The following is a 15,190-nucleotide window of genomic DNA, read 5'->3' on the forward strand; positions in this document are numbered from 1 at the left end:
GGTCTTGGTGTTTTAGTTATTGATTTTTACCTATTATGGTTATTGATATTAGTGGTTTCCTTATTGATTTTTATGTATTAAGGTTATTAATCTGTTTCCAAGTGCATTATTATTTTCCATGCTGCTGTCTTTTGTTTTATAATTATGACATGAAGAAATTTCGTATTTTTCATACTCAAAACCATTGAATACTTTTGTGATTTCTTCCCAATGCTTTTAGATAAATATTTTTTCATTTGGAGATTATCAGATGTTTAAACATGGGTTCCAGTCACTTTTTAATGATAAGATTTTTGCATTTAACTTTTAATTCATGTGAATTTTTAAAGCCAGTTACTTCTGTGGTAAACAAGCATAGCTACACAATCAGGGAACCATATTTAAGGGTCTTATGTTAAACTGCATGAAGGGCTAGAAAGTTCTAGACACCACAGAGGGACAAAACTTCTGACTTTCTCACAAGCCTTTGAAGCACATTTTAAATTTTGGACCTTTAATAAACAAAGTGTGTGCCAAACCTTAGAATTTGCCAGCCATTTCTCTGCACTGGAACTAAATGACTGATTTTACCCCCACTGCCATGAAGCTGATGTGACTAAAAACCATCCAGGAAGATGAAAGAATGGACCACACCGAGCCAGCCTCACCATACCTATTACTGCCCACCACTCAAACCATCCCCTTAGATCAATTTTCAATTCCATTCGTGTCCATTCAATTTGTCCATATCAGAATACGGAGTTTTCAAAGACAGATGTTTCATACCCTACTGCTGCCCATGCTGTATCTGCTTAATTCGTTTAAAGAATAATTGGTCTTTCTAGTGTCTTCATAATATTTTGGTGAATTTTGAATATATGTAAGTGGAATTAAAATGTCTGAAAAGTTTTGTAATATCAGGCTCAGGGTAAAAAAAAAAAATAAAAAAACCCAAACCCTCTATCATCTCCCTCCAAAAAAACTTAAATTATACAATTACTTTAAGAATATATAGGTATTTATCTGATATTTGATCCCTGAATTGGCAAAGATTTTTATAAGCTTAAGAGTTGTAGAGGGGGGCCAGCCCCATGGCCGAGTGGTTAAAGTTTCATGTGCTCTGCTTCAGTGGCCCAGGTTCGTGGGTTCAGATCCTGGGTGTGGACCCACTCTACTCATCAGCCATGCTGTGGAGGCAACCCACATACAAAATAGAGGAAGATTGGCAGAGATGTTAGCTAAGGGATAATCTTCCTCAAGCCAAAAAAGAGAAAGATTGCCAACGGATGTTAGCTCAGGGAGAATCTTCCTCACCAAAAAAAAAAAAAAAAAAAAGTTGCAGAGGAATCACAAGTGAAAAAAAATTAATTGATTTGACTATCCAAAATTATCAAATTCTTACTGCCAAAATAGATCATAAGGCAAGCAACAAGTTGGAAAACATGGCAAAGAATGTGACAAACGTGAAAAATTCCCAAACATAAAAAGCTTATTTAAATTGTGCATATTCCATCCCCTCTCACCCATTCCAGACATTACTCTTGCAATTCTCCCCTTTCTCTCCTCATCGTCAATTTTTCACTCTAGTTCATTCCCATCAGCATTCTGTCATTTCTTCCATCTTAAAAAATAAAAACCCTTCTCTTGATTCCACTTCCCCCTCACTTCCTTATTCACACTTGTGGCAAAACTCCTTGAAAAAGATGTCCCTACTCTCAATCCCTGATTCCTTTTCTTATCTTCTCTCTTTAACACACTCCAATCAAGGTTTTGTTCCCACCACTGCCCTGAGAACGTCTTCATCAAGGTCACCAATGACCTCCACATTGCCAAAACCAAGAGCTAATTCTAAGCCCCCATTTTGCCTGATCTATCAGATTACTGACACACATGTCATGTCCTCCTCGATTGATTTTCTTCACTTGGCTTCTAGAGCACCATACTCTCCTGGTTTTATTTTTTTCCCCCTATCTTCTTGGTAACATTCCAGTCTCTTTAGTTGGTTCCTCCTTCTCTCTGCCTAACCTCTTAGGGTTGGAGTGTCCAGGACTGAATCCTTGGGTCTCTTCTCTATCCATACTCGCTTTTTTGGGGATCTCTAAATCTCTCTTCGAACTCCAGACTTGCATATCCAATTGTCTTCTTGATATCTCCACTTGGATCTCAAACAGACGCCTAAAATTTTGCAAATCTGAAACTGAATTCCTGATATTCTCTCCCAAACTTCCTTCACTTATACTTTCCTCATCTCAGTTAATGGCCTCTCCAACCTTTTGCTGTTCAGGCTCCAAATCTCAGAGTCCTCCTTCTTTTATACCACAGTCAATGTGGCAGCAAAGCCTCTGAAAGACATCCAGAATCCGGTCACCTCTCACCACTCCTGCTGCACATTCCTGGACAGAGCCATCATCTTCTTATGCAGGGATGACTTTCACGGCCTCCCACCAGGGCTTCCTGATGCCACCCTGTCCTCCTGCAGTCTACTCTCACCATAGTAGCCAGAGTGATCTGTCTCTAAACCTAATGAGATCATGCCACTCTTCCCTTAAGACCCTGCAATGGTTTTCCATTTCACTCAGAGTAAAAGCCCAAGTCCTTGCAATGGCCTGTAAGGCCCCAGGTGACTTACCCACCCTCTTGCCATTCCTTCCCTGACCTCAGCTCCTCCGAGTCCTCCCCTGGCTCCCCCTCATTCACTGGGCTTCAGACACTCCCAGTCTTCCTCAAACACACAAGAGCTCTGTTGCAGCTCCTCCCTCCGCCCAGACCATCTCCCCAGACACCTGCTTATCGCCTTCAGGTCTTTGCTCAAATGTCAACTTCTCTTTGATGCTTAGCTTGACCAGCCTATTTTCAACTGCAACCTGTTCAGCTCCTCCCTGCCCCGGTGCTCGTCATCTCCCTTAACTTGTCTTCTTTTTTTCTTTTTTTTTCTGTAGCGCTCACCAGAGACCAACATACTACAGAGTTTCCTTATTGATTATAGTGAATTTTTGTTCTTTTGGTCTGTCTCCTCCTGAATTTAAACTCCACAGAGGCAGAGACTTTAGTTCACTGATGTACCTCAAACACTTAACTGTACCTGGCACATAGTAGGTGCTTAATAAATATTTGTAGAATGAATGAATAAATAAATTGATAAGGAAGATAAAAAGATGCCATTAGATCAATGTAGGCAGCATCTGATTCCGTCTGCCTGGGTGTTTGGTGCTGGGGAAGAGAGCTGACCCCCTGAAGGAGGGCGATAAAGACATAACTTAGGCGTCTGACACCATCAATCACATAGATTCTTTAGAAGGTGCCAGTAGCTTGGGAACTTTAGATAGCTGTCATGGAATAAATGGCAGTATCACCAACTCCTTATAACTTCCTCCACCAACGAAAAAGACTTAGGCTGGAAGTATTTCAGTAGAAATAACCTCCATGTAGGAGTGAAGCCATTTTTTAAAATGTAAAATGCTACTGAATATGCCACATTTTCATTTTCCTGACATAACCAGCTTTCAAAACTATCTGTGAACTCATTTGGAATGAAATCAAGTTTCAAAAAATATGAGGAAGGCTTCCTGGTTATTTTAATCAAATGTATAATTATTCATTATTTTTCAATCACTTTAAAATTTAAAACTAATTTTAAATTTAGAATTTTAAAATATTGGGTTTTCTCCCTAAGAAAAGAAAAACAGATATTTGAAAAAAATATACAAAGAAGAAAATAAAACTATTACCTTTAATCCAACTACCCAGAAATAATAATTGTTAATATGTGGCTATTTTACCATTTGATCGTCTCCAAATGCAATTTTTTTAAGCACAACTGGGACCATACATTCTATACCATTTTGCCCTTTTCACTTAAATTTATATCAGAAATATTTTCTGCATCACTAAACACTAATTAGAAACAATTTTTTTTTTAAGATTGGCTCTGCGCTAACATCTGTTGCCAATCTTCCCCTTTTTTTCCCCCTCCCCAAAGCCCCAGTACATAGTTGTATACTCTAGTTCTCCTATGTGGGATGCCACCACAGCATGGCTTGATGAGCCATATGTAGCTCTGCACCCAGGATCCAAACCAGTGTACCCCAGGCCGCCAAAGCGGAGCACATGAACTTAACCACTTGGCCACAGAGTTGGCCCCCAGAAACAATGTCTAACGTCTGAATAATTCTATTATAAAAATGCATTGCAGGGACTGGTCCTGTGGCCAAGTGGTTGGGTTCACGCACTCCGCTTTGGTGGCCCAGGGTTTCGCCAGTTTGGGTCCTGGGTGCAGACATGGCACCGCTCATCAAGCCATGCTGAGGCGGCATCCCACACAGCACAACTAGAAGGACTCACAAATAAAAACATACAACTATACCAGGGGGCTTTGGGGAGAAAAAGGAAAAATAAAATCTTCAAAAAACAAACAAACGCATCACAGTTCAATGTTTATTAACAGACATTCAAGATGCTTCCTATTTTTCTGTTACAAATAAAACTGTACTCTGTATTCTTATATTTCCAGCAGCATGTCGAACCGAGCTGCCATAGAGTCCTAGAACAGTGACTATTGGGTAAAATAGCATATCTACTTTATAGCAGTATTTTCAATTAAAATCAAACACAAAATATTTGCCAATTTAACTTCTGGCAAAAATATCATTTTATTTTGCACTTCATGATTAACAGTAAGGATGAACGTTTTTGTCACGTTTATTTGGTTCTTTGTATTTCGTTAGTGAATTGTCTGTACAAAGCTTCACCCCATTTCTATATTGGGTATGTTTGTGTCTCCAATTTAGCATGTACTAATGATAACAGGTAAGAGGAAGATTTTCCTTAGCCTTCAACTGTTTAACAGAGACAAGAGAATGAAGACCTAGCTGAAGAATGCCATTTCAGTAATATCACCGCGAAGACTTTGCAGCTTTTAAAACTGAAAAACTTCAAGAGCAACTCTGAAGGCTGTTTGAAAAAACAGCCTTAATGAGGGGTTGACTAATTGGCATGAATGAAGGTCAGATGATGAGATGGTCTTTTTTATTGCTTTGTAAATTACCTCTGGACAGTAGGGAAGAGGAGGAAAGAAGGAGGTAAACTTCTATTTTTAAAAAACCAATTCCCTTTAAGCAGCACAAAATAGGCCATAACGACAAAGGGAGGGCATGAAAAGTCACCTGGATTTATAGGTGTTTTGTATATGGCGAAAATGAGATGCTTGGGGATCTTCTGGTAAACTGCAAATGGCTATCACAGAGGTCACAGTGGTCATTACTATTTGTTCCTAGACTTGCTATGTTCCTGCACCAGTTAAGGGGCACCATTCATAACTATGGAAGCCAAGGTAAGTATGGACTAAAAACATTGTTTTTAAAAACATTATAATCATATACATTTCTACATACACAAAAAAGGACGAAAGAAATTCACAGAAGTACTGGTGATGATCCACGGATGATGGGATTATGAATGCTTTGCGTTTTCACTTTTATATTTTGCTATATTCTCCAAGCATTCTGCAGCGAGCACTGCAGCATTTAAAAATCAAGAGAACACTAATGCTATTAAAGAGTTTAACTACACACAGTAATTAATAGCAGAGATCACATCTCCTGGGTTCTGTCCCTTTAGGCATGCTGACATTCACAGAGTTTCCCATGTTTCTATTTGCTTGTTGTTTGTTTTAAATTTGATAACGTCAAAGTTAAAGGTCATGAACTAGATATATGATTTAGAACATGTGTAAATAAATATGAAAGAGGTAAGAGCTCTATAATGAGTCAGTTGGAATTAACTGTCACCATAGACTGCATTTTCTTACCTTTGTAAATGAAATGGCAAGTCATCTGTAGTTGGTCACGACGGGTGGCCTATTCATTGTTGAGACTGTCTTCCTTCTCAGGTTCCTGTTAAAATAAAAATCACTGGTTATTATTTACACCTATCTCCACCTCATCTCCCAGAAAGGATCAGAGTGGCTATAGGGATACATACAATGTAACCAGTTAAAACTAAAATAAAGGAAGGAATGTGTGTGACGGAAAAATAAAGGTGGAGAATGAGATGACGCCGGCAATATAGGGTATGCATAGAATGTAAGCCATGTGACCCTGTACAGTTGAATACCCTGCAGTCTCCAGTTCGACTCGGAGATTCCTAGTGGCCACAGCAAAGGAAGAAATGATCAGTTACCTAAATGCCCAATGTCCATGAGAAAAAAGCAAATCAGTTGTTCAAATGAACCACAGGTATGGGGGATTAAGGCTGGAGTGGAAATTTCTCCTGGGGGTCTTCATAAAGGAGACTCCATGAGATGTGTGGGCAATTTTCCAATATTAACCCTGTGACAAATCAACTTTGATTTTCATGAAGGTTGTTTAGATGACACAATCTTAAAGAACAGTTCAACAAACCTCTTTTGCTATAATTATGTTTTTATACAGAAGAGATGCTTGCTCACGGTAACTAATTTTAAAAATACAGAGAGGTGTGAAGTAAAAACAAATAAGGTCCTATCGTATCTCCCCAAGATAACCAATGTTAACAGTTTATTGTATGCCCTCCCCAAATCTTCCCTATGCTTGTTCATGTATACACACACGCATGTTTATTTCTGCCACTTACCAGTATATCTTATGTTTTTTCAAATATATATATCTAACTCATTTTTAAATAACTATCACATTCCACAAGATGGATTTACTATCATTAAATCAACCACTCACTTGTCGATGAACATTCAGACTGTTTCCAGGTTTGGCTACCATGACTAGAGCAGGAATAAACAGCCTTATTCAAACATCTTTATAATAATAGCACTTTTATTTCTGTGGAAAGAATCCTAGAAGTTGGGCCAAACTTGATAAGCATATTAACCATTTGAAAAGCCACTGCTACATTCCTTTCTGCAAAAACGTTGAAGCAATTAGTCCAACGGGGCATGAAGAGTACCTATTTATTGACATACTTATCAGCACTGGATGCTTGCCATCTTTAAATGTTTGCCAACTTGATGGGCAGATAACGGCCTCTCAGTTGTTTTAATTCACATTCTCTCACCACTAATGGAGCTTATCCTTTTCACAGGTTTTTGGTGATTTATATTCCAGTTCATGCCCTTTGGTTACTTTTATACAGAACTATTTATCTTTTTTCTTTTATAATCAATTTGTAAGATCTCCTAGTATATTATAAACATTAACTCTGTCACGAGTTGCAAGCTATTGTTCACTTTTTGGTTTTGTTCATGGTATCTAGTCATGCAGACATTTTAAATTCTTATAAAGTCAAATCTGCTAATTTTTCCTTTATGGATTTACTGTCCTACTTGGTAAGATAACCAACCTGATGTTATACACGTATTCTCCCATATTTTCTTCTAATACTTTTACGGTTCCATTTTTAACATTGGATCTTTACTCCAAATGGAATCTAACCTCATGCTCCCCTACATGGACAGCTAATTGCCCCAACACCATTGACTTTATAATCTATCTTTTCCTTACTGGAAAGATATACCAGCTTTAGCATACATTAATTTTCCTATATAACTCAATCTATTTCTGGACTCTCTACCATATCCCAAAGATCTACTTGTTGATTCCTGAGCCAATATTATATTGTCCTAAATACAGTAATATGACAGTATGCTTTGATATCTGCTGGTACAAGTTCCCCTTACCAACTATTTTTCTTTCATGTTTAGCAATTTTCTCGCATTTATATATTTTTAGAAAACCAAATTGATTGATCCACCATGTCCCCGTTCCAAGTTGGGATACTGACTGGAATTATAGTAAATTTATAGATGAATTTGGGAAGGATTGATATCTTTGGAATTTTGAGTTTTCTCATGCAAAAACAAGTATAGTTCTCTATTTTTTCGAATGTTATTTTACGTCTTTTACCACAATATTATATATTTTTTGTGTTTGTCTTACTAAATTCATTCCTCGATATTTTAGTTTGTCACTCTTTTAAACTGGGATTTTTCTATTTGCATTTCTAACTGGTTATTAATTCATACAAAGAAAAATGATAGGGTTTCATCTATTATCTTTTACCCAGTCATTTTACCAAATCCTCTTATAGAATTTTAAAAGATTTAAAGGCTCAATCACATCACTTGTAATATTTATACAGCTTCTTTCTATTTCTTCTCTTATTATATTACTGAACTTCTAAAACAATGTTGTGCTGAATGATAGCTCGAGTAATAGCAGTAGTGCCAGGATTAACAACATAAGCCTACAGTAGTCACCACCCAACACAACACTTTTGTTTCTTTGGTAGCATAGTTAGTTCTCTCTGCTATATCCTAATTTTAATTAATCAATTAATTCATTATTTATTTTTTATTGAGGAAGATTCACCCTAAGCTAATATCCATTGCCAATCTTCCTCTTTTTGCTAAAGGAAGATTTGCCTCGAGCTGACTCTGTGTCAGTCTTGCTCTATTTTGAATGGGAGTTGCCATCACTGCATGGCTGACCAGTGGTGTAGGTCTGTGCCCAGGATCTGAACCAGTGAACTCAGGCCACCAAAGCGGAACATGTGAACTTAACCACTACATCACAGGGCCAGCTCTGCTAATTTTATTTTCTTTCTTATTAGAAACGTCTGTATCAAATGCATTTTCAGCATGAGTTGATATAATCATACAATTGTTCTCTTTTATTCTGCTGTGTCAATATATAATGTTGAGAGATTTCATTATGCAAAATCATTCTTATATTTCTAGAATGAACTCTAACTTGGATTTGAGTTATCATTCTTGAAAGGATATTTTCATGGGTAAAATTGGATGACTGCTGTCCCATCTTTACTGGGTTTTGGTATTAAGAAATCGATACTTTTCATGAAATTGGGAGGCATTCTCTATATACACTCAGATTTTTTCTATAATTATTAATTTCTTAGAATTTATAACCTCTCTTTGGATCAAATTTTTGTAACATATTTTATTAGAAAACCATCAATTCCTTTAGATTTTTAAATTTGTTGCCATAAAGTTGCACATAATATTCTCTTACTGAATTCCTCTAACCCTTTTGGGATCCAGGCAATGTCTTTTTCCTTATTCCTGATGTGTGTGTGTGTGGATAGTGTATGTATGTGGATTATATATGTTATACATATATTCTTAACGTTGTATATATTTTTTCACGAGTCATATTTTCCCTTTCTATTATTTGTTTTGTGCCAGTTCCATTAATTTTAGCTTTTACTATTAATAATATCTTCTTTCTTCTGGCTTTTTAAAAATTTCCTAGATGCAACACAGTTTATTTTTCATTCTTTTTTCAAGACAGTATCAAAAGCATTTAGGCTATATAGTATTCCTGAATATATTAATAATTTCTCCATAAGTTTTGATGTGAAGTGCTCTGTTTAATTTATTTCCAGATAATTTGTTTGGACTTGATTTTCAACTTGATCCAGGAACCATCTATAATAGGCTTTCTTAATTTCAAGAATTTACATTTTGATTATTATTCTTTCATTGTCAATTTCTTATTTTATCACACTGGGGTCACAAAATGGGATGAGTAAAATATCTTTTTCTCACCAAATTTATTAAGCTTTTTCCTATAGCCATCGAAACAGATTTTTTTGTGAATATTCCATGCACAAGAGGAAAATGCACATTTTCTGTTTACAGGGTACAAAAATCACTACGTTAGTACCACCCTATATCATTCTCTACTTTGTCAAATTATAAAAGAAATAATTTTAAATTCTCTAATTATAGTTTCAGTATATTCCCCTGTATTTTCACTTTGTGTTTTTTTGCCTTAAAATGTCCGTAATTATGCCGGCCAGTATACAAAGGAAATGCGTATAATAGTGTCCTTGTGACTTGTACTCTTTAATTTTAAAGTATCTTTACTTATTTAATAATTTTGGTCTTGGGTTCCATTAGGTGATGCTAATATCCCCACTTCTGCTTTCCTTTTATTTGTATATGCTTGCATATCCTTTGTCCATTTCTTTATCTTCAACATTTTTAGTTGTCATTTTGTTTTAGCTGTCTTCTTCACAAATAGCTTGGGGCCAGCCCCGTGGCCGAGTGGTTAAGTTCACAAATAGCTTAAAACTGAATTTTTGTTTTGTTTTTGCCAATCTAGGAGTCTTTGTCTTTTGAAAGGGGACTTCAACAAATTCACATCTATTGTGATAAGATTATATTTGGTTTGCTTCCATCATACTTGTTTACTATTAATGACATTTACTGTTACTACATTTATTTTTATGCATTCCTTCTATGCTGGATTAATCAAGTTTATAATTCCATTTTTTCCTCCTACTAATTAAAAAATTTTATTCCACATACATTTGTCAGTTATCTATTTTTAAATCATTAAAAAAATCTATATTTTTCTATTAAATAAAATGACTTTATGCCACCCCCACTGCCCAGACATTTTCCCCTTGGCCTACTGTGGTGGACACGGAGCTGCACACCCAGATCTCTCTTCGAGGAGGGAAGCTTGCTCACCACTGACAGTGTAGTCAGCACACACCTCCAGCTGTCAGCCCTTTCGGGGTCTGCCTCTGCTGAGAGCCACCTCACCGTGGGTCATGGCCTCCCTGGGGCTGCCCACATCCTGTGACTGAATGACCAGTTTGGCCTCTGGTTTTGTGGGTCCTGCATGGGAGTTTGACTTCTCCTTCTGCTTCCCCAACCGTGCTTGCTCCCTCCTCCTTTCACAGTTGTATTAGTCTCCAAACTGTGAGGCTTAAAACGACAGAAATTTCTTCTCTCACAGTTCTGGAAGCTAGAAGCCCAAAATCAAGGTGTCAGCAGGGCCATGTTCCACCAGAGGCTCTGGAGAAAATCTTTCCTTGTCTCTTCTTGCTTCTGCGGGTGGCCGTTGATCCTTGGCGTTCCCTTGGCTTGCAGATGCATCACTCCTATCTCTGCCTCTGTCATCACACAGAGTTCTGCCCATGTGTCTCTGTCTTCACGTGGCATTTTCTTCTTCTTATAAGGACATCAGTCATATTGGATTAGGGCCCACCCTAATGACCTCATCTTAACTTAATTACATCTGCAAAGACTACTTTCAAATAAGGTCACATTCACAGATATTGGGGGGTTAAGGACTTCAACATATCTTTTTGCCAGACACAATTCAACTCATAACACAGGTGTTGACCCCAACCAGCATCTTGTACCCAAAACACTGTCCCAGTGACTGCTTCCAAAGAGCCCAACCCATGACATCTCTTCTCTCTACCTTGTCTACAAGAGGAGATATTTGGAATATTTTTACTCTCTCCCTGACTGCTCCATTCTACACTACTAAATATCTCCTTAGTTGACACGGCACTTCCGTCTTAAGAAATCTTAATTAACAATTTATAGTTCCACAGTCATATTGTCATCATTTATTTAGTCTCGATCATAAGTTTTACAAGGTTTGTTGCTTATCATTGTTTCTTTGGTTCTTCATTTTCTCCTATCCTGACACCTTTGTTCTGATTCAATTTTCATTTGGTTGGAACACTCCTAAAGTCATCAAGAAGTGGCACATTGATGGTCCACTTTGAGTCACTCCATGCAAAAATGTCTTTCTTTTGTCCTCATACATGACAAGACCTATTGGCTGGCACAGGATTCTTGGCTCATAGTCCTTTTCTTTCATTTCTCTGTAAATATGGTATTGCTGTCTTCTTGCTTCCTGGCTTACAGATGAGTAGTGTCATGCTTGTCTGATGCTCCTGTCTTGGTAATTTACTGGTTTTCTCTGTCTAGAAACCTATGAGAGTTTTCTCTGTTAACACACAGTTCAACAAGCCCATAAGGATAGATGTATCTTTTTTCATTAATCTTGTCCAGTAAAGGGAAACTGACAAGAAGTTATTACATGGAAATCTGATGACTTGACTTAAACCATGAATAATATTTAGGCTCTCTAGATGAGAAATGAAGGGACTGCATATCCTTCAGGCAGTCCTCCATGAATAACCAATCTTTTGATAAAAATTGAACAGTGGAGCACTTAAAGTTATAGTCTCTGGCAAGAGCCTGGAATGTAGAAACTAGTGGCCAAGTAAGGGCATAATCATAAGACCCAGGTCTCCTTAGGAAGTGCATTAATATGTAATCTGACACGAGACTCCCAGTTAGAACTTATTTTCTTAAATGATTGCTGACATTAAACAGAGCCAACTTATGGTGTCTTATGATTAGATCATCGAGACACCAGCTCAGCTAACAATAATACATGCCAAGCAATGAAATTTTTTTTGACTATTTGATTGCTTATCTACCCTTTCTGGTATTTAGTATCTGGATTCTGTTAGCTTAAGGAATAAATAATTTGCACTATTTTATAGCTTTCTACATTTCTATGCTTTCATTCAATTTGAGGGAAGGAAAGGTACTATCATTTATTGAGCGACAATTATGTGCAAAATGCTGTCACATACACGATCTCATTTAATCCGGCAAAGAATCCCTTGGCATTCTCCAATTAGCTTGTGCTGTTTTAACACTTGTAATTGATCATCCTCTAACATCCATGGGATGTAGTCAGTTTTAATTTTGCCAAGGCAGGCTCTCTTGCTGCAAGGCTGGGCTGTAGAAGTGAAGCCCTTAGTGGATGAATGAACAGAGTGAGACCCCCGAGCACCTCCATCACAGCCTAGCTTTGTTGTTCTCTATTCCACTGCTGGGCATCAGAACCACCTGGGAACTTTCTGAAAATTCAGATTCTTGAGCCTTGCACCCAAACAACTAACTTGCTACCTCTGCTTTGTAGGTCTGGGGAATCAGTATTTCCAGCACACTTCACAGGCTTGAGGTCATCTAAGCTGCTCTGACTAGTAAAGGCAATAAAGATGATTTATTACTTCAAGAGAGTTGTCAGGGTCCAGTAGAGAAAACAGAAACCATTCTGGGTGTATTACAGAGAGGGAATTTAATACATGGAATTAGTTATAAAAGTGATGGGGTGAGCTGAAAGCTAAGCAAATACGGTGATGAAACACAGAGATTAACATCAGCAGGAAGCCATTAATGCTTTTAGGGCTAGAGGCACACCATAAGGAGGGAGTGTTAACAGACCTCAAAAGTTAGGGCCAGAACATCATGGTGAGGCTTGACTGGCAGAAGTTGGAACTACAGAAGGAATGGTATGTTTGGAGGCATGGAGAAGACAGTCACTGTTGCAAACATCACCCAAGACAGAGAGAGGGGGGAAAACATCCTGGATTCTCCCTTCCCCCTCCACCTGCCAATCCCTGTCTGTGGCTTCCACTGGCCAGCCCACTGAAAACCATCTAGCAAGGGGAGCCTGAGAAATGCATCCTATAGGGGACGAAACAGAGCAGGGGAAGAGTAAGGAGTGGCTCTGAGGACAAATGAGCCAAGGATGGGCCACAGAATGAAATATAAAACTGTAATGAAAGTGGGAAAGCAGTTACAAGTTAATGACATGCATAAGAAGCATGGTTTTCAAAGTAATGTGGACTGGGAGATAGGCTAGGAGCTGGTACAAATATTTCTATTTTTATGACTCTGGGGATTTGCAAAGGGCTTAAATAGATGGCTAGGAAGTCGCCAGGGTCTACTGCAGCCTCTTTATTAAGTGTAGGAGTGAGGCTTGACTGGGACAATTTGCCTTGGGTCATGTGAAGAGACAGTAGGGCTGAAATTTGAGCCAGAGTTGTCTCACTTCAAATCTGCTGCTCCTTCCACCACATCACACTCTCTCCTAGTTATTTGACAAAACAATTAGAAGATTATCTAATAAATATTGCACTGCCTTTTTCAACTTGTAAATATAATCAAAAGGTTAGCCAACAATATTAATTTACATAATTATTTCCTGTAAAACTTGTTCCATATCAGTGAGTCTCAACCTAGAGCGCACTTCTGAATTTCCAAGGTGGTAAGGGCACTTTTTAACACTTTATACTTATATAAAGTTTTAGATATATTACACTTGGGGGCCATATTTGAGTTACCTGTAAGCAATCGTTTCAACCTCTAATTTTCCAGCTAGGGCCACAGAAGTTGGTGTTTTTAATTTGCCACAGATGAGCTGGCTGCTCATGCAAGGTCAAATGAGGGGGGAAAACAGCTAATTATTTCATTACCCAACTAGATAGGGCAACCGGTAGACACAAGAGGTGAGGGACACCAGCCATGAGTCCTTACTGGTCTTCCCATAAAAACAAACATTGATGAAGCAAAGCCACTAGGACTAAACGGGAAGAACACTGGCGGAGGACTCTGAAGGTCTGGGTCTTATGTCCATTTCTGCTATTAACTCTCGGTGACCTTGAGGCCTCGTCCAATTCTCTTCTACCACGAATTTTGCTGACTCTATTCGATAGTGCTTCTGGTTTGGTGCCATTGCCAAGTTTCTTAGGTAGAGCCTCACCTCAGATTCTCCTTGGAATGAGGAGGCGTCTCATTAATTATCTGATTATTATAGAGTGCAATTTGCCCTATGGGAAGTGATCGTCTACAAGACAGCCATATTCAAATGTTTTCATGCCTTTCAGGCTACGGACGTTAACATTTCCTAGAATGTTTCCAATAAAGAAAGGAATTAAAAAATAATTTGGGTCTTGGTCATGCCTGCATGTTAATCATCTTTGTTTAAACTATGCTCTTCTTAATTCATTTTCATTATCTGCCAGCAGATTAATTCACTCTTTCATTCACTCAACAAACAATTACTGAGCATTCCATGTCAGGCAGTGAGCTTCGCCCTGGAGCCACAAAGACAAAGACAGATCCTAGTCTTCGAAGAAGTCACATCCACAGGAGAGACAGACATGGGGACAGCTACGACACAACGTGACATACGCCTTACTCTGGGTTCTTGGAGGAGGAACGGCTCAACTCGGCCTGCGGGGATCATGGAAAGCTTCATTTATGAGGAGCACTGAAAATGGACTTGGAGCAGTTTTCCCAGGACACGAGGTTGAGGGAGAGAGCATGAGGAAGATGCCAGGCACCATGGTATCTTGGGTAAAGAAAAACCCAGCAGCATGAAGGAGCATATTTAACATATTTTCATGGGTGTATTCTGAGCTCATAAATCCCGCATTTTAAGAATTTATCCAAAAGCAGCTCAAGGTTTAGGATGTTACTTAATCCTAAGGGTTAAAAACAGACTTCCGGATGGCTCGTTCCATCTATAATCATAAGTGCCTGAATAAATCCTTTGTCTGAATAAAAACACATTTGTGAAAATTTACATGTTTT

The 15,190-nt window shown here is 38.2% G+C and overlaps 1 protein-coding gene across 6 annotated transcripts in view; it reads right to left on the minus strand.

Moving 5' to 3' along the window:
• PIP5K1B (phosphatidylinositol-4-phosphate 5-kinase type 1 beta) overlaps positions 1-15,190 on the minus strand; it is a 279,654-nt gene that overhangs the window by 167,930 nt on the left and 96,534 nt on the right. For all 6 annotated transcript variants that reach the window (XM_070590460.1, XM_070590458.1, XM_070590464.1 and 3 more), the window contains exon 2: positions 5,786-5,870. The gene's annotated coding sequence lies outside the window, so the exon portion shown is untranslated. The remainder of the gene's footprint in view (positions 1-5,785; positions 5,871-15,190) is intronic.

Source organism: Equus przewalskii, chromosome 22, assembly GCF_037783145.1.
Source record: "Equus przewalskii isolate Varuska chromosome 22, EquPr2, whole genome shotgun sequence".
In the NCBI taxonomy this organism is placed as follows: Eukaryota; Metazoa; Chordata; class Mammalia; order Perissodactyla; family Equidae; genus Equus; species Equus przewalskii.